Source organism: Schistocerca cancellata, chromosome 1, assembly GCF_023864275.1.
Source record: "Schistocerca cancellata isolate TAMUIC-IGC-003103 chromosome 1, iqSchCanc2.1, whole genome shotgun sequence".
Classification (NCBI taxonomy): domain Eukaryota; kingdom Metazoa; phylum Arthropoda; class Insecta; order Orthoptera; family Acrididae; genus Schistocerca; species Schistocerca cancellata.
Genome location: NC_064626.1, coordinates 92,602,992 through 92,622,495, shown reverse-complemented (window position 1 = coordinate 92,622,495; position 19,504 = coordinate 92,602,992).

The window sequence follows — 19,504 nt, the reverse complement described above, 5'->3', positions numbered from 1 at the left end:
TTAAAACCCAACTAAAAACATACAAATTCAGACCATCGGCTGTGAGCCATTAAAATACACAATCAAACACCAATAAGAAAGGCAGTACAGCTAGCGGCGCTCAGAAGTTCCGGGGATCGGTGTGCACTCGAAATAGTAACGTTCGCTTAGGGGAGACAGGTAGTCGACCCAACTATATCCAATCCGCAGGCAATCCAACTGAGACATAGTCAACGGACCCACTCACAAGACGACTTGCTTTCCACCCGACCAGTACACAAGGAACTCTAACTCATGTAAAAGGTGTATCCGCCCACAACCAAGTATGCAGAAGCTGTCAAAACTACACACACGTGTTGGACAGTGACAACACGGAAAGGACACTGCCTGAAGTTTAAGTCAGCGGCCTGGGCAGGTGACCGGAACGCTAACGCCCACAAGGCAGAAAATTCCGCTGGTGCAGTTGGACTTCAAATAACCAAAATACACTTAAACTCCACCGGATGGCCAAACCTTCGACAACTCGAACACTCGCTGTTGCTCACGGAAATATCCCCAACAGCCAACCATGAAAAGATCCACACCAGCTAGCAGAAAACTATAAGCACCAGACCAAAGGCAGTACAAGGTGAGAATATCGATACACACCGCTGCTGCCACACGTAGAAAGAGGAAGAACCACGGAATAACCGCAATAACAGCGGGAAACCAAACGCAGAGTAACGGTCAAGGTTTAAATCAACGCATAAGCCGGGGCCAGCATGGCTCAACTATTTCAACTCAGTTACGTTAAATTGAAGCAGATAATAACGTGGCAGAGAAGTGTATGTACAACATTCAGAAGATGAAAGGTTCTTACGACTGACAAAGTAAACAGGAATGAGCAAGCTACCCAATTTCACCCTTACTGATCATTTTCTATTCGAACAAGATACTTCTGAAGTAGAGTAACTCGTAACACAACAGATAGTGGGTACTTTGTGATGACACGCAGTTTGACTTCATACAACTCTTGATATGATCTGAAATGGCTGACATTTCACAGCTTTAAGAAAAGCATAAAGTCTTCAAAATCGGAAGGACAAGGAAAGCATTTCAAATCCGCGTCCAGTCATCCAAGTGCAGATTTTTTGTGGTTTCCATACCTCGCCAAGGCGAATGCCGGGACGGTTCCTTTAAAAGGTCCCGGTCGATTTCCTTCCCCTATGCTGTCTTGTGCTACGTACCCAATGACCTCGTCGCCCACCCCACTGTTGATGTGCTTTCTTCTGAACTTCCGAAGTGCGCCCAGGGAAGATTAGTTTGTGTTCCGGAGAAATGTAGGAACAAGCGAGGAAATACTTGTCCTATGAATTATGTTAGAAAATAGTTTGAAGAATGTGTAGATTTAGAGTAATCTTTTGACAATACTGACGGGACTACACTCCTTGAAATTATGGAAAAAGAGGGGAAAAATACAGGAAGAGTTTGATTATTTAGAAACTGTACAGAAAGCAGATTGAAGTTATAAAGGGTGGAAGGACATGAAAGGGGACAGTAGTTGCGAAGGGAGTGAAACAAGGTTGTGGCACTTCCCCAGCAATCAAGCTGTGCATCGAGGAAGGATTAAAGAAACTAAGGTAAATCTGGAAAGGGATTTGAAATTGAGGGAGAACAAATAAAAACCTCGAAGTTCAAGAACAAAAGATTGAAATAGTAGAGGAATTCAAATATCTCGGAGAATGGATTAGTTGGAATGCTGGGGAAAGCAACGCAACGGAATCCAGAAAAAATAAACTTGTACTGGCATTCCAACTAACAAAAAATACATACAACAAAAATCCCTTTCATGGGGGTCCAGAATTACTCATTACAAGACAGTGATTAAGCCAGAAACACTGTATGCAGCAGAAACACTAAACATGAATTTCAAAGGCCAATTGGAGAAACTTGAGCTAAAGGAAAGAAGAATTTTAAGAAAAATCATAGTACCAAAATTTCAAGACAATAATATTATAACATCGAAAATGAAACTCTCTACAAGAAAACTGAAGAACATTCAGATACTATGCGAAAAGGGAGGATAAATTTTTATGGTCATCATCTCAGAATGAATTGCAACAGATTAACCAAACAAATCTTTGACTTTTTCCGTAACCGCAAAACGAAACCCAACTGGTTTACAGAAACTGAGAAAGACGTAGTAGAATTAAAGATTTCAGAAAATTCACTTATAGATCGAACAGCTAAAGTAATTACTAAAGCTGAAAACGTAAGGTTCCAAACCCTTCATCTGGGAAGAAGAGAGGAAAAGAAGATCAGAAAGAATGAAGAAATACTGGGCCCTAAGAAAAGAATAACACACAAAGAAATGATAGGTACTGCGTACCCCAAAGAGGGTGAAACGAAAGAAGAAGGAAGTAAAACAAGGGTAATGGATGCTGTGGGAATAAGATGCAGAAATTAGGTGTTAAAAGTGGCAGTAGAGTTTTGCTATTACAGCGAGTAAACAAACTGAAGATGGCCGAGGCAGAGTCGATGCAGACTAGCAATATCAAGAAGCCCTCCAGTGATAGTGGTGGGAGAAGCCAGATGCAGAGGCAGCACCATTCACCGCCCGACCGCCAGCACGTTCGCACTCAACTGAGCGAGAGCTCGGACGAGCCCGCCAGTGGCAGTGATAGGAGTGAATGGGGTGGGGGGGGGGGGGGAGGAGTCGCAACCAAGCCGACCGGCGTCCTTCCCGGGGCGCGGACAAGACAGCAACTACTCGTCCGGCAGCCAGGATGACTGGACCCGCCGACGTGGCCTGGAGTCTGCTCACGACGTAAGGAGCACCTACGACAGTGCGACTGATGGAGCAGTTTGTGGCCACAATATACACTACTAGCCATTAAAATTGCTACACCACGAATATGACGTGCTACAGACGTGACATTTAACCGACAGGTAGAAGATGCTGTGATATGCAAATCATTAGCTTTTCAGAGCATTCACACAAGGTTGGCTTCGGTGGCGATACTTACAACGTGATGACATGAGGAAAGTTTCCAACCGATTTATCATACACAAACAGCAGTTGACCGGCGTTGCCTGGTGAAACGTTGTGATGCCTCGTGTAAGGAGGAGAAATGCCTACCATCACGTTTCCGACTTTGATAAATGTCGGATTGTAGCCTATCGCAATTGCAGTTTATCGTGTCGCGACATTGCTGCTCTCGTTGGTCTAGATCCAATGACTGCCAGCAGAATACGGAATCGGTGGGTTCAGGAGGGTAATACGGAACGCCGTACTGGATCCCAACTGCCTCGCATCACTAGCAGTCGAGATGACATGGCTGTAACGGATCGTGCAACCACGTCTTGATCCCTGGGTCAACAGATGGGGACGTTTGCAAGACAACCACCATCTGCACGAACAGTTCGACGACGTTTGCAGCAGCATGGACTAACAGCTCGGAGACCATGGCTGCGGTTACCCTTGACGCTGCATCACAGACAGGAGCACCTGCGATGGTGTACTCAACGACGAACCTGGGTGCACGAATGGCACAACGTCATTTTTTCGGATGAATCCAGGTTCTGTTTACAGCATCATGATGGTCGCATCAGCGTTTGGCGACATCGCGGTGAACGCACATTGGAAGCGTGTATTCGTCATCACCATACTGGCGTATCACCCGGCGTGATGGTACGGGGTTCAATTGGTTACATGTCTCAGTCACCTCTTGTTCGCATTGACGTTACATTTCAGATGTGTTACGACCCGTGGCTCTACCCTGGTTGCAGAAAATGTTCGACTGCTGCCCTGGCCAGCACATTCTCCAGATCTCTCACCAATTGGAAACGTCTGGTCAATGGTGGACGAGCAACTGGCTCGTCACAATACGTCAGTCACTATTCATGAACTGTGGTATCGTGTTGAAGCTGCATGGGCAGCTGTACCTGTACACGCAATCCAAGCTCTGTTTGACTCAATGCCCAGGCGTATCAAGGCCTTTATTAAGGCCAGAGGTGGTTGTTCTGGGTACTGATTTCTCCGGATCTATGCACCCAAAGTGCGTGAAAAGGTAATCACATGTCAGTTCTAGTATAATATATTTGTCCAATGAATACCCGTTTATCATCTGCATTTCTTCTTGGTGCAGCAATTTTAATGGCCAGTAGTGTACGACGCTCTGTTGAAACGGAGGAGACACCAGCAGCTCCAATCGATGTTTTTGGTGGTTGTCCTGGTCGTAAGGCGAGTGCCAGAGCAATTCTCATAAGACCTGCCAAATAAATTCCTAATCAGGAGACATAAAATCAATCCCTCCAGATTTGAGAGTGCAGAAACTTCTGAAATGTGATAATATAAAAGATCGATGAAGACTGGATGGGTAGATCGAATAATTAATGAACCGCTGCTGGGGCGGCTGTCGAAGACGCAACACAGATGCATTCCCGTAAGTAATTTTATACACCGGGAGAAACTCAAGTTACTCGAGTGATCGGGTGAAGGAACATGTCCTGAGACATCAAGATGGTTCAAATGGCTCTGAATACTATGGGACTTAACATCTGAGGTCATCAGTCCCCTAGAACTTAGAACTTCTTAAACCTAACTAACCTAAGGACATCAGGCACATCCATGCCCGAGGCAGGATTCGAACCTGCGACCGTAGCAGTCGCGCGGTTCCCGACTGAAGCGCGTAGAACCGCTCGGCCACGGCACCCGGCTAGACATCAAGAAATAGTAAATTTGGTAATGGATGGAAGTGAAGAAGGTAAGAAATTTAGGCATGAATACCGTCAGCAGGTTCATATGGAAGTAGTTTGCAGTAGTTATGAAGCGAGGAAGAGGCTTGGAGATGGTCTATTGTGAAGAACTGCATCAAACTACACTTCAGATCACAACTAAAAAAATATGCTGCCAAGAGGATTAATGGGTCACGTTTTTGAAACCCCGTCATTTTCCCCCACTGTGACTCAGATGTGCGAAATTGGTCTCAAAAGTGCCTACAATCTACCTGTGGAATGGAGCAAAATTGCTGCGCTCTGTGACGTCACACTCGGGCTCGGCGACGATTCAAAGAACAAACTGTCGGCACAGGTGAAAAGAACGCCAGCGTTCAGGAGTTCACATGAGGTACAGGGTTAGTTAATGATGTCACTTTGGCACAAACTTCACAATTCTGCCTAACGCCACTGTGGACATGTCACACGTCACAACCACTCGCTCCCTCATCTTACCCATATACACTCCTGGAAATGGAAAAAAGAACACATTGACACCGGTGTGTCAGACCCACCATACTTGCTCCGGACACTGCGAGAGGGCTGTACAAGCAATGATCACACGCACGGCACAGCGGACACACCAGGAACCGCGGTGTTGGCCGTCGAATGGCGCTAGCTGCGCAGCATTTGTGCACCGCCGCCGCCAGTGTCAGCCAGTTTGCCGTGGCATACGGAGCTCCATCGCAGTCTTTAATACTGGTAGCATGCCGCGACAGCGTGGACGTGAACCGTATGTGCAGTTGACGGACTTTGAGCGAGGGCGTATAGTGGGCATGCGGGAGGCCGGGTGGACGTACCGCCGAATTGCTCAACACGTGGGGCGTGAGGTCTCCACAGTACATCGATGTTGTCGCCAGTGGTCGGCGGAAGGTGCACGTGCCCGTCGACCTGGGACCGGACCGCAGCGACGCACGGATGCACGCCAAGACCGTAGGATCCTACGCAGTGCCGTAGGGGACCGCACCGCCACTTCCCAGCAAATTAGGGACACTGTTGCTCCTGGGGTATCGGCGAGGACCATTCGCAACCGTCTCCATGAAGCTGGGCTACGGTCCCGCACACCGTTAGGCCGTCTTCCGCTCACGCCCCAACATCGTGCAGCCCGCCTCCAGTGGTGTCGCGACAGGCGTGAATGGAGGGACGAATGGAGACGTGTCGTCTTCAGCGATGAGAGTCGCTTCTGCCTTGGTGCCAATGATGGTCATGGTTTGGCGCCATGCAGGTGAGCGCCATAATCAGGACTGCATACGACCGAGGCACACAGGGCCAACACCCGGCATCATGGTGTGGGGAGCGATCTCCTACACTGGCCGTACACCACTGGTGATCGTCGAGGGGACACTGAATAGTGCACGGTACATCCAAACCGTCATCGAATCCATCGTTCTACCATTCCTAGACCAGCAAGGGAACTTGCTGTTCCAACAGGACAATGCACGTCCGCATGTATCCCGTGCCACCCAACGTGCTCTAGAAGGTGTAAGTCAACTACCCTGGCCAGCAAGATCTCCGGATCTGTCCCCCATTGAGCATGTTTGGGACTGGATGAAGCGTCGTCTCACGCGGTCTGCACGTCCAGCATGAACGCTGGTCCAACTGAGGCGCCAGGTGGAAATGGCATGGCAAGCCGTTCCACAGGACTACATCCAGCATCTCTACGATCGTCTCCATGGGAGAATAGCAGTCTGCATTGCTGCGAAAGGTGGATATACACTGTACTAGTGCCGACATTGTGCATGCTCTGTTGCCTGTGTCTGTGTGCCTGTGGTTCTGTCAGTGTGATCATGTGATGTATCTGACCCCAGGAATGTGTCAATAAAGTTTCCCCTTCCTGGGACAATGAATTCACGGTGTTCTTATTTCAATTTCCGGGAGTGTATTACCCCTTTTCTTGACGCCTCTGGCGAAACAATTGGCCGGCCGCTGTGACGGAGCGGTTCTAGGCGCTTCAGTCCGGAACCGCGCTGCTTCTGCTACGGTCGCAGGTTCTAATCCTGCCTCGGGCATGGATGTGTGTGACTACGAGCTGTGGACGCCAAGCTTTTTCACCATTTCAGAGGTTGGTTGTAGACATCTGTCAGCCATATTACACACATTTGCGTCGCAAAGGGGGAAAATGACGGGGCTTCAAAAAAAGTTACCTTAAATTCTTTTACACAGAGTGTATATCTTCTCCTCAATCGTTTGAAACTCTTTCCATTAACATCAGACTCTGATATTTCAATTGTCCCATGATCTGACACCTCACGACAAAAACACAGAGTTAAAACTGGTCCACCGAATGGAACCAAGGGGAAAAAATCGATACTATCGAAGTTAAGAGTTTTCTCCGAAACAGAGTCCTCGTCTGACCTGTGACTACTGTAAAGGATTAGGACGTGGAGACCAGACAATAAACACAGAATCGGAATATCTCTTTAGTGATCATATAGTATCGTGCATTTTAACCCTCCAAAGCCAGAGACTTAAATTGATGAGCAATTGAAAATTATAAGCTTGGACGACATATTGAGTGTTAGTGGAATGACGGCTTGGTTTCATATTTTTCGCGATCGTCAGAACTTTTGAATACCTCGAGTTCATCAGTACTGATCGCCCTGGCAAATCAGACTTCGCAAATTAAATGAGAAGTAGTTTCTGAATAAGTACAACAATCCGTAGCTGTCTCAATGAGACGGGCGGAATGGCGGCCTAGGAATCTTCGTCCAAGCCAGTTATTCTCGTTCGTACAACATAAGACACACACGCCTTTGCGCTAAACAAAAACCCTGTCAATAACATATAAAGGGTGTTATCAGTATGAAACAAATAAGTAGTACAGAATGCGTGGAATCAAGTTTGTTGTTATTATTGTTCAAACACACTTACAATAACTTATGCGTCTTAACAGTATAAACAGTACATGGCCAGGAGGAGAAATGGTGAAGAGTGAAATAACAGGTGAAGGATGTCAGCCAACAAAAGAAGAGTATTAATACACAGTGACATTCCTGTCATTCCACACATTCCTCCGAAATTCTAAAATTCTAGTTCTAGGATTTTATGTAGTATATATGTTAGCCATTTTTTCTTATTTGTCATTACAAATACCACTTTTCATAGGCAGATTATTACATCTGCTCTTATAATAACAGAAAATAATTTCACGTAAACTAGAAAATAAATAAAAATACTATTGTGGACTATTGTGTCTCTGTAGTATGTAACCAATATCAACTGGGAAATGCAACGTGACGTTCAGTATAATGCAATTGCTTGCATTTTGACCAGAGACCAAAACATAAATATTGCACTTATTTGCCCTCTTTTTACATACATTAGTAACAGCGATTGTAGTGCTACAGATGAAAATCGAAATACGTGAAAGGAGGGACATTCACTTTTCACTGGTTACTACCACAAAGTCACGGGACCTGGGGGGCAATCTATGTTGGGTACAAAATCCTGTTCAGCGGTGCTAACTCCGTCCATGCTTCTACAGTGTGACGGTAAAGGAAGACTATTGATATCCAAGGAGTACTTATGAAGAGGACTAATTGTCATATACCTGGTATAGTGAAATTCCTAATGCCAGATATTATAATTTTTTTACTAAGAGTCGAAATTTAAGAGGTACACTGTGCCACCCATTCCTTAGAATGAAACATAGTTTGAAAGCCTCCTGACCAGCTAGCACGCTTTAAATAATTCTTCTTCTCTGGCTTGAGCGCATTTTACTTTTGTTATTGTGAACATGTTTACAAACAACCAATTTAACATACCTGATAGTTACGTCTAATGTTTTACTGTAATTTTTACTGACTCTATAAACAGAAGATTATCAAAGTAATTAAACATTCGTTACGTTGCTTTACAGAATATTGTGGCACTCAAGTAACACTGTAACTTTTGTCTGCTACGCAATCCCTGTCAGAAACAATAAAAATCGTAGGACACTCGTACTTCTTCGGACCAAGAAAAACCGCTGCTCTCTTAAGCAGCAATGTTATTAATTCGTAACAATGGAGAAACTTATCAAATTCTCCTATCTAAATTACATAACACTGATAGCCAACAGATATTCATGTAAGCTTTTCCTTCCAAATACTGTAATATCAGTGTAGTTTACAAAGAAATGGGTTACAGCTTCATAGTCTGAATATCGCTACACGAGTACCAGAGAATTGTATTAAAGAAGTAATTTGTACAATATATAGTGTATCTCCTTATTTCCGCTATTATCCTTGCCGATTTTTCTACTATTAAATGACACTTCTGGATTGTTAACCGCATGTGGTTCGTTTATGAGACTCGTTTGAAACAATGAAATATTGTATAATAATGGTAATTTTTAATTTGTTTAACGGTTTAACTATCAAGACGTAGCTGTGTATGGTAGACGAATGGTATCCAGTAGGACCGACAATGGTGTTTCTTCACATTGAACAAGGAGTACGATATTTTGTTCCTGTCTTGGCTTCCCAGCTGACAGTACTTTCTGAGAAAATGGCGCAGTATTCTAAGCGCTTTACTGGAAGTCTGGAGGATCAAGATTCAAATACACATCTGGTCATCCAAGCCGAAAGAGCTGCTTTATTCTGGTATTGACCTGCAGCTTTATGAGGCTGTCTCAGGAGGAATGTTCAGTAATGAGAGACATGGCGGGAAAGATCATTTGAAGTAAGAAACCTCATGTGGACATGCCTTATTCCGAATGGTTTGCGAGGTAGATCACATTTAATGTACATTGTTATATATTTTCTGTATTACTGAACATAGCGGAATTTTAAGTCCTCGTTCTATAAGCGATCCCAAATTAGCCTCGTTCGATATCTCTTTGTCGATGTGTATTAGCAGCGACATTAAAACGTAAAACCCGAAGAAGAGCCCCAGTACGGTGAAAGTTATGGTGATCCTCGTGTACGGCTGTAATGACACTGGCAGCAGTCCACATATACAGAGGTGTGTTGGTGCATGTCAGAGTACGGTGCAGCGAGTAAGTGTGCAGACGTGCTAATGGTGACTGTGCGTTGAAAATGGCTCAAAGAACACATATTGATGACGTTATGAGGGGTAGAATACTAGAGCGACTGGAGGCTAGTCAAACACAGCAGGTCGTAGCACGGGCCCACCGTGTGCCACAAAGTGTGATCTCAAGATTATGGCAACGATTCCAGCAGACAGGAAACGTGTCCAGGAGCTACAGAACGGGACGTCCACAGTGTACAACCTTACAAGAAATCCGATATCCCACCATCAGTGCCCGCAGACGGCGACGGAGTACTGCAGGTAGCCTTGCTCGGGACCTTACCGCAACCACTGGAACAGTTGTCTCCACACAGTCTACAGACGACTGAATAGACGTCGTTTATTCGCCCAGAGACCTGCAAGGTGCATTCCACTGACCCCTGGTCACAGGAGACCCTGTAAAGGCTGGTGTCAAGAACACAGTACATGGCCATTGGAATAATGGTCCCAGGTTATGTTCACGGACGAGTCCAGATATAATCTGGGTTTTCATCTGGAGTGAATCAGGAGCCAGATATCAACCCCTTAATGTCCTTGAAGAGGACCTGTGTGGATGTCGTGGTTTGATGGTGTGGGGTGGGATTATGATTGGTGCACGTACACCCCTGCATGTCTTTGACAGAGGAACTGTAGCAGGTCAGGTGTATCTGGACGTCATTTTGCACCAGTATGTCTGCCTTTCAGGGGCGCAATGGGTCCCAGCTTCCTCTTGATGGATGATAACGCACAGCCCCACCGAGCTACCATCGTGGAGGAGTACCTTGAAACAAGATAATATCAAGCGAAAGGCCAGACCTAAACCCCATCGAGCACGTCTGGCATGCTCTCGGTCGACTTATCGCTGCAGGTCTTCAAACCCCTGCGACACTTCAGGAGCTCCGACAGGCACTGGTGCAAGAATTGGAGGCTATACGTCACCAGGTGCTCGACCACCTGATCCAGATTATGCCAACCCGTTGTGCGGCCTGTGTGCGTGTGCATGGTGATCATATTCCATACTGATGTCGGGGTACATGCACAGGAAACAGTGGCGTTTTGTAGCACATGTGTTTCGGGACGGTTTTCTTATCACCTATACCGTGGACTTACAGATCTGTGTCGTTGTGTTCCCTATGTGCCTACGCTGTTAGCGCCAGTTTTGTGTAGTGCCACGTTTTGTGGCACCCAATTCTACAATTATCCTTAATTTATGAGCATGAGTGTACAAAACTGCAACTAAAACTGTTGTGTCCGTCAGTGAAACAAGGTGGATGAACACTCTAGAACAAATCAAACACTACAGAAGGATTAAAACATAAATTTATTTATTTACAATATACCCCGTCTATGGTACACACAACTTCTGTGTCCCTGAGTCTCTCTGCAGTTTTTTTTTTTCTCTGCTCCATTAGTTCTTGTTATCAATATTCACTATCAGTCGTAGGAGCGCCGATGTCGTGCTAGGTTCGTGGAAATCTCACTGGCGTCGTGAAAGGTTCCTGAAGTTCCCACTGCACTGTCGTCCACACGCTCGGTGAGATCGGATAGTAGTCTGAAGATAACCTTAGGCGGACATTGACTGCGGTGGCTTAGAAAGACCATCGGACCAGTCGCAGCTGCAGGCTGTACATCGATTTCTACAAAATGACAACTGTATATATAGAGTGACTTTTTCAACAGCCTACAAATTCTACAGGGTTATAAACACAAAATCAAATAGGGGTAATGCAGGAGTAGGTTTAATACTGAATAGGAAAATAGGAATGCGGGTAAGCTACTACAAACAGCATAGTGAACGCATTATTGTGGCCAAGATAGACACGAAGCCCACACCTACTACAGTAGTACAAGTTTATATGCCAACTAGCTCTGCAGATGACGAAGAAATTGAAGAAATGTATGATGAAATAAAAGAAATTATTCAGATAGTGAAGGGAGATGAAATTTTAATAGTCATGGGTGACTGCAATTCGAGTGTAGGAAAAGGGAGAGAAGGAAACATAGTAGGTGAATATGGATTGGGGCTAAGAAATGAAAGAGGAAACCGCCTGGTAGAATTTTGCACAGAGCACAACTTAATCATAGCTAACACTTGGTTTAAGAATCATGAAAGAAGGTTGTATACATGGAAAAACCCTGGAGATACTAAAAGGTATCAGATAGATTATATAATGGTAAGACAGAGATTTAGGAACCAGGTTTTAAATTGTAAGACATTTCCAGGGGCGGATGTGGACTCTGACCACAATCTATTGGTTATGACCTGTAGATTAAAACTGAAGAAACTGCAAAAAGGTGGGAATTTAAGGAGATGGGACCTGGATAAACTGAAAGAACCAGAGGTTGTACAGAGTTTCAGGGAGAGCATAAGGGAACAATTGACAGGAATGGGGGAAGGAAATACAGTAGAAGAAGAATGGGTAGCTTTGAGGGATGAAGTAATGAAGGCAGCAGAAGATCAAGTAGGTAAAAAGACGAGGGCTAGTAGAAATCCTTGGGTAACAGAAGAAATATTGAATTTAATTGATGAAAGGAGAAAATATAAAAATGCAGTAAATGAAGCAGGCAAAAAGGAATACAAACGCCTCAAAAATGAGATCGACAGGAAGTGCAATATGGCTAAGCAGGGATGGCTAGAGCACAAATGTAAGGATGTAGAGGCTTATCTCACTAGGGGTAAAATAGATACTGCCTACAGGAAAATTAAAGATACCTTTGGAGATAAGAGAACCACTTGTATGAACATCAAGAGCTCAGATGGAAACCCAGTTCTAAGCAAAGAAGGGAAAGCAGAAAGGTGGAAGGAGTATATAGAGGGTCTATACAAGGGCGATGTACTTGAGGACAATATTATGGAAATGGAAGAGGATGTAGATGAAGATGAAATGGGAGATACGATACTGCGTGAAGAGTTTGACAGAGCACTGAAGGACCTGAGTCGAAACAAGGCCCCCGGAATAGACAACATTCCATTGGAACTACTGACGGCCTTGGGAGAGCCAGTCCTGACTAAACTCTACCATCTGGTGAGCAAGATGTATGAAACAGGCGAAATACCCTCAGACTTCAAGAAGAATAAAATAATTCCAATCCCAAAGAAAGCAGGTGTTGACAGATGTGAAAATTACCGAACTATCAGTTTAATAAGCCACAGCTGCAAAATACTAACACGAATTCTTTACAGACGAATGGAAAAACTAATAGAAGCCGACCTCGGGGAAGATCAGTTTGGATTCCGTAGAAATGTTGGAACACGTGAGGCAATACTGACCTTACGACTTACCTTAGAAGAAAGATTAAGGAAAGGCAAACCTACGTTTCTAGCATTTGTAGACTTAGAGAAAGCTTTTGACAATGTTGACTGGAATACTCTCTTTCAAATTCTGAACGTGGTAGGGGTAAAATACAGAGAGCGAAAGGCTATTTACAATTTGTACAGAAACCAGGTGGCAGTTATAAGAGTCGAGGGACATGAAAGGGAAGCAGTTCTTGGGAAGGGAGTAAGACAGGGTTGTAGCCTCTCCCCGATGTTATTCAATCTCTATATTGAGCAAGCAGTACAGGAAACAAAAGAAAAATTCGGAGTAGGTATTAAAATCCATGGAGAAGAAATAAAAACTTTGAGGTTCGCCGATGACATTGTAATTCTGTCAGAGACAGCAAAGGACTTGGAAGAGCAGTTGAATACAATGGACAGTGTCTTGAAAGGAGGATATAAGATGAACATCAACAAAAGCAAAACGAGGATAATGGAATGTAGTCGAATTAAGTCGGGTGATGCTGAGGGAATTAGATTAGGAAATGAGACACTTAAAGTAGTAAAGCAGTTTTGCTATTTGGGGAGCAAAATAACTGATGATGGTCGAAGTAGAGAGGATATAAAATGTAGACTGGCAATGGCAAGGAAAGCGTTTCTGAAGAAGAGATATTTGTTAACATCGAGTATAGATTTAAGTGTCAGGAGGTCGTTCCTGAAAGTATTTGTATGGAGTGTAGCCATGTATGGAAGTGAAACATGGACGGTAAATAGTTTGGACAAGAAGAGAATAGAACCTTTCGAAATGTGGTGCTACAGAAGAATGCTGAAGATTAGATGGGTAGATCACATGACTAATGAGGAAGTATTGAATAGAATTGGGGAGAAGAGAAGTTTGTGGCACAACTTGACCAGAAGAAGGGATCGGTTGGTAGGACATGTTCTGAGGCATCAAGGGATCACCAATTTAGTATTGGAGGGCAGCGTGGAGGGTAAAAATCGTAGAGGGAGACCAACAGATGAATACACTAAACAGATTCAGAAGGATGTAGGTTGCAGTAGGAACTGGGAGATGAAGCTACTTGCACATGATAGAGTAGCATGGAGAGCTGCATCAAACCAGTCTCAGGACTGAAGACCACAACAACAACACAAATTCTAGGGATCGATCGATGACAGGATGCGGACAAAAAAGGTCTAATTAACTTACGTCAGGAAATATGGTTTCATATTTAGTTACAGAGATTACGTTCTAATACACGCTGTACCGTACAGCCACAGTTACAGCATGCATGGTTCCCTCTTAGAGGGTAGTACTGCTCTTCGTGCGTCACACCATAGCGCCCTCTCTTGTTGCGTTGATAATATTGCGACCGAGTCACTTCTCTTGGTGACTTATCTTGTAGTGGATGTGACACAGCTTTGTACGTACTGGTTCCGTGTGAGAGTCGAGAGATTGCCGACATGGTGTTTACTTGCGGAAAGGCAAATGGCAATGAGCGGCGGGCAGCAAGGTTATGTCAGGAGAGCTATCCTCGCTGACAACAAGCAAGTATTCAGTTGGTTGGTTGGTTGGTTTTGGGGAAGGAGACCAGACAGCGAGGTCATCGGTCTCATCGGATTAGGGAAGGACGGGGAAGGAAGTCGGCCGTGCCCTTTGAAAGGAACCATCCCGGCATTTGCCTGGAGCGATTTAGGGAAATCACGGAAAACCTAAATCAGGCTGGCCGGACGCGGGATTGAACCGTCGTTCTCCCGAATGCGAGTCCAGTGTCTAACCACTATTCAGTGTTTGCAACAGTGTTTCGCCGTTTGTCTGAGACAGGATCGTTTCAGGAAGCAGGAAATCATGAAATGTTCGGACACCAGAGTTGGAGGAAAATGTGATTAATACTGTGGAAGGCGACCGCCGTGTTATAGTAGCAGGCAGTTGTCCCACAAGTACAAGACATGCCAGACGATCGTGTGGAACATTCTCCGTGACAGCTGTTACTGCCCTTATCACTTACAACGTATGCCGGGCTTACTAGCGACAGACCTTCCACATACGGAGCAGTTTTGTCACTGGTTTCTCCATCCGGCATCCACTAGTCCGGGATTTGTGTCATACATCGTACAGGGTTATTACAAATGATTGAAGCGATTTCACAGCTCTACAATAACTTTATTATTCGAGATATTTTCACAATGCTTTGCACATTCATACAAAAACTCAAAAAGTTTTTTTAGGCATTCACAAATGTTCGATATGTGCCCCTTTAGTGATTCGGCAGACATCAAGCCGATAATCAAGTTCCTCCCAAACTCGGCGCAGCATGTCCCCATCAATGAGTTCGAAAGCATCGTTGATGCGAGCTCGCAGTTCTAGCACGTTTCTTGGTAGAGGAGGTCTAAACACTGAATCTTTCACATAACCCCACAAAAAGAAATCGCATGGGGTTAACTCGGGAGAGCGTGGAGGCCATGACATGAATTGCTGATCATGATATCCACCACGACCGATCCATCGGTTTTCCAATCTCCTCTTTAAGAAATTCCGAACATCATGATGGAAGTGCGTTGGAACACCATCCTGTTGAAAGATGAAGTCTACGCTGTCGGTCTCCAGTTGTGGCATGAGCCAATTTTCCAGCATGTCCAGATACACGTGTCCTGTAACGTTTTTTTCGCAGAAGAAAAAGGGGCCGTAAACTTTAAACCGTGAGATTGCACAAAACACGTTAACTTTTGGTGAATTGCGAATTTGCTGCACGAATGCGTGAGGATTCTCTACCGCCCAGATTCGCACATTATGTCTGTTCACTTCACCATTAAGAAAAAATGTTGCTTCATCACTGAAAACAAGTTTCGCACTGAACACATCCTCTTCCATGAGCTGTTGCAACCGCGCCGAAAATTCAAAGCGTTTGACTTTGTCATCGGGTGTCAGGGCTTGTAGCAATTGTAAACGGTAAGGCTTCTTCTTTAGTCTTTTCCGTAAGATTTTCCAAACCGTCGGCTGCGGTACGTTTAGCTCCCTGCTTACTTTATTCGTCGACTTCCGCGGGCAACGCGTGAAACTTGCCCGCACGTGTTCAACCGTTTCTTTGCTCACTGCAGGCCGACCCGTTGATTTCCCCTTACAGAGGCATCCAGAAGCTTTAAACTGCGCATACCATCGCCGAATGGAGTTAGCAGTTGGTGAATATTTGTTGAACTTCGTCCTTAAGTGTCGTTGCACTGTTATGACTGACTGATGTGGGTGCATGTCAAGCACGACATACGCCTTCTCGGCTCCTGTCGCCATTTTGTCTCACTGCACTCTCGAGCGCTCTGGAGGCAGGAACCTGAATTGCGGCTTCAGCCGAACAAAACTTTATGAGTTTTTCTACGTATCTGTAGTGTGTCGTGACCATATGTCAATGAATGGAGCTACAGTGAATTTATGAAATCGCTTCAATCATTTGTAATAGCCCTGTATTGAAAGACGAGGCCACCTCTTCGCGGAGTGGTATCTTCAACTTTCATAACAGTCATCTGTGGGATAGTATGCAGAACCGTATTTTGGGACCGGTCTTCCTTCCACATCGCCTAAAAGGCCTGAACTACCGGCGTTTCTTGCGGGTGACTTTGCCTCCACTGCTGGAAGAAGTGCCATTGATGATCCGAATGGTTATGCGGCTGCTACAAGATGTTGCCCCATCCCACTTCGCCGTTACCGTCCGGACGCATCTCAATCGTACCTTCCCTGGTCGATGCATCGGACGAGGGGGTCCAGTTGCATGGCCTGCTCGTTGAACGGATCTGAACCCGTGCGATTTGTGGTTATGGGACCATCTCAAAAGTATCGTGTGTGTGCAGAGCCCATTCCAGATGTGGAGACACTGAAGCAGCGTATTCGTGCTGCCTTTGACACTGTTTGGATGCAGCCTGGCCGACGTGAACGTGTGAGACAGAACATGCTACGGCGCGCACATGCACGCGTTGAGCCACATGGAAACCATTTTCATCAGATGCTGTAACTGTGGCTGCATAATGGTTCAAATGGCTCTGAGCACTATGGGACTAAACATCTTAGCTCATAAGTCCCCTAGAACTTAGAACTACTTAAACCTAACTAACCTAAGGACGTCACACACACCCGGCTGCATAATACGGAGCGTATTAGACCGCGGTCTCTGTAACAATGTATGATTGAATAAATGATCTCTAGTATGGATACCATGCTTTTCCACACATAAGTTCATTAGACCTTTTTTGTTCCGTATCCTCTTAACGATCACATCGATCAATCTCTAGAGTTTGTACACGATTCAAAAGTCATCCTATATTGTAGTAGTAATATAAGTCTGCTTACATTATGTGCCTTTAAATCAGTGACGTATATACGTGTCAATTAATGGATATCTGAAAGCTGTGGAGCTCCTAGCATTCAAGATTTTTTTCCTTGACTGTCTGTAGATATGGATAGCGTGCTGTATTCTGATGGTCACATAATAACTTCCGCCGGCTAGTGTGGCCTAGCGGTTCTACGCGCTTCAGTCTGGAACCGCGCGACCGCTACGGTCGCAGGTTCGAGTCCTGCCTCGGGCATGGATGTATGTGATGTCCTTAGGTTAGTTAGGTTTAAGTAGTTCTAAGTTCTAGGAGACTGATGACCTCAGATGTTAAGTCCCATAGTGCTCAGAGCCATTTGAACCATTTTTTAATAATTTTCGATCCACTCCTGGTTAGAGACATAACGGTAACCAGTTTATATTTAGATAGCGTCGATATGCTCAAGCATCAAAACCGTTTCGAATGTTTGAAATACAGACTCAAATTCGTTTCTTCCATCCATGCCTCTTTTTTCTGGTCTCTTTTTGAAAAGGATTTCGTATATTTAATTCTGTATAGATAGATATTTTCTCCACACTTGAGAATTTGGAAAAAAGGCCATTCTTCAGGCTAGGCAGAAGTGCCCGCGTATGTACCTTCTTTCATTTAGACTCGACCACATCTGGGCACTGCTTACCTAAGGACGCAAGTCCCTGGTAGCTATGACTGCCTGAACGACATCGAAGCATTTAAACAATGGCGGAGTAGTCATGTGGCAACCAGAGACCTAAAAGAGCCTGTTTCATTTTGTGGCACATGACAAATGAACGATGTCTTATAGACTTGGTTGTATCATCTATAGTTTTACCTGTGGAAACATATAAAAGTGCTTCAGACATTCAATTTGACTTCTCTTTTTGGTTAGATGTGGAGCGGGTAAGGTGTGTAACTAAATTAATTTCGGTACAAAATTGCAGTTTGACGTATATTGCATATTTCTGAAAAAAGAAAAAGATTCTTTTCTAAAATGTGACCATTCAGAAACAGAGACACTTTTTGGAATTAGTATACGTATGTGATTTAATGGAACTGTTGATACAATCTTGATCTGTTTAATATGTTTGCTAATACTCGACTTCTTGTAATATAGTGAAAAGTGAAAAGAACCGAACCATTTCAGATGTGGTGCTACAAACGAATGCTGAAAATTAGATGGACTGATAAGGAAAGGAATGAGGAAGTTCTCCGCAGAATCGGAGAAGAAAGTAACAAATGGGAGAAACTGACAAGAAGAAGGGACAGGATGATAGAACATGTGTTAAGACATCCTGAAATAACGTCCGTGGTAGTAGATGGAAATGTAGAGAGTATAAATTGTAGAGGAAGGCAGAGATTGGAACATATCCAGCGATATAAGTTTTAATTGCTGCTCTGAAATGAAAAGGTGAAAAGTATTTGAACAGTCTGTCAATGAGAAGTTAATATTTTTGGTTAATTTTTAATTAGATTTCTACTGTAAAAACTAGTATAACGTGATTTTATGAGCTTTGCCTTCTTCTGTCTTCTCGATTGCAAAATGACTGTTTGTATGCAACGACGCTTGAAACCATCAAACTTGTTTTTCCATCAACAACAAAAAAATAGCTCTGAGCACTATGGGACTTAACATCAGTGGTCATCAGTCCCCTAGAACTTAGAACTACTTAAACCTAACCAACCTAAGGACATCACACACATCCATGCCCGAGGCAGGATTCGAACCTGCGACCGTAGCAGTCACGCGGTTACGGACTGAGCGCCTAGAACCGCTATACCACCGCGTCCGGCTTTCCAACAACAACAGTTGGTGCTTGGTATATTCGAATTAGGCGATGATCAGATAATTCAATTAGGCAGTGAGACATTGAGTAGGTGATGACTTTTGCTATTTTTGCAGTAAAGTGAATCACGACGGCTGAAGTAAAGAGGATATAAAACACCGACTCGCAATAGCAAGAGAACTATTACTGAAAAAGAGAATAATTTTATCTAATGAACAAGTTTAAGGAAAACTTACCTGGAAGTTTTAATGATTAAGGAAAACCACCTCAGTTGTATACTTACACATTTGTTTCATGGTACGGGCAGTTTCGTCTAGAACAGCGTCATGTAGCCTAGTTGTGGAAAAATGAAACCGGTCATTTAATAACAAATGTGTAATTCTACAGCTGAAGTGGTTCTCATTTATCA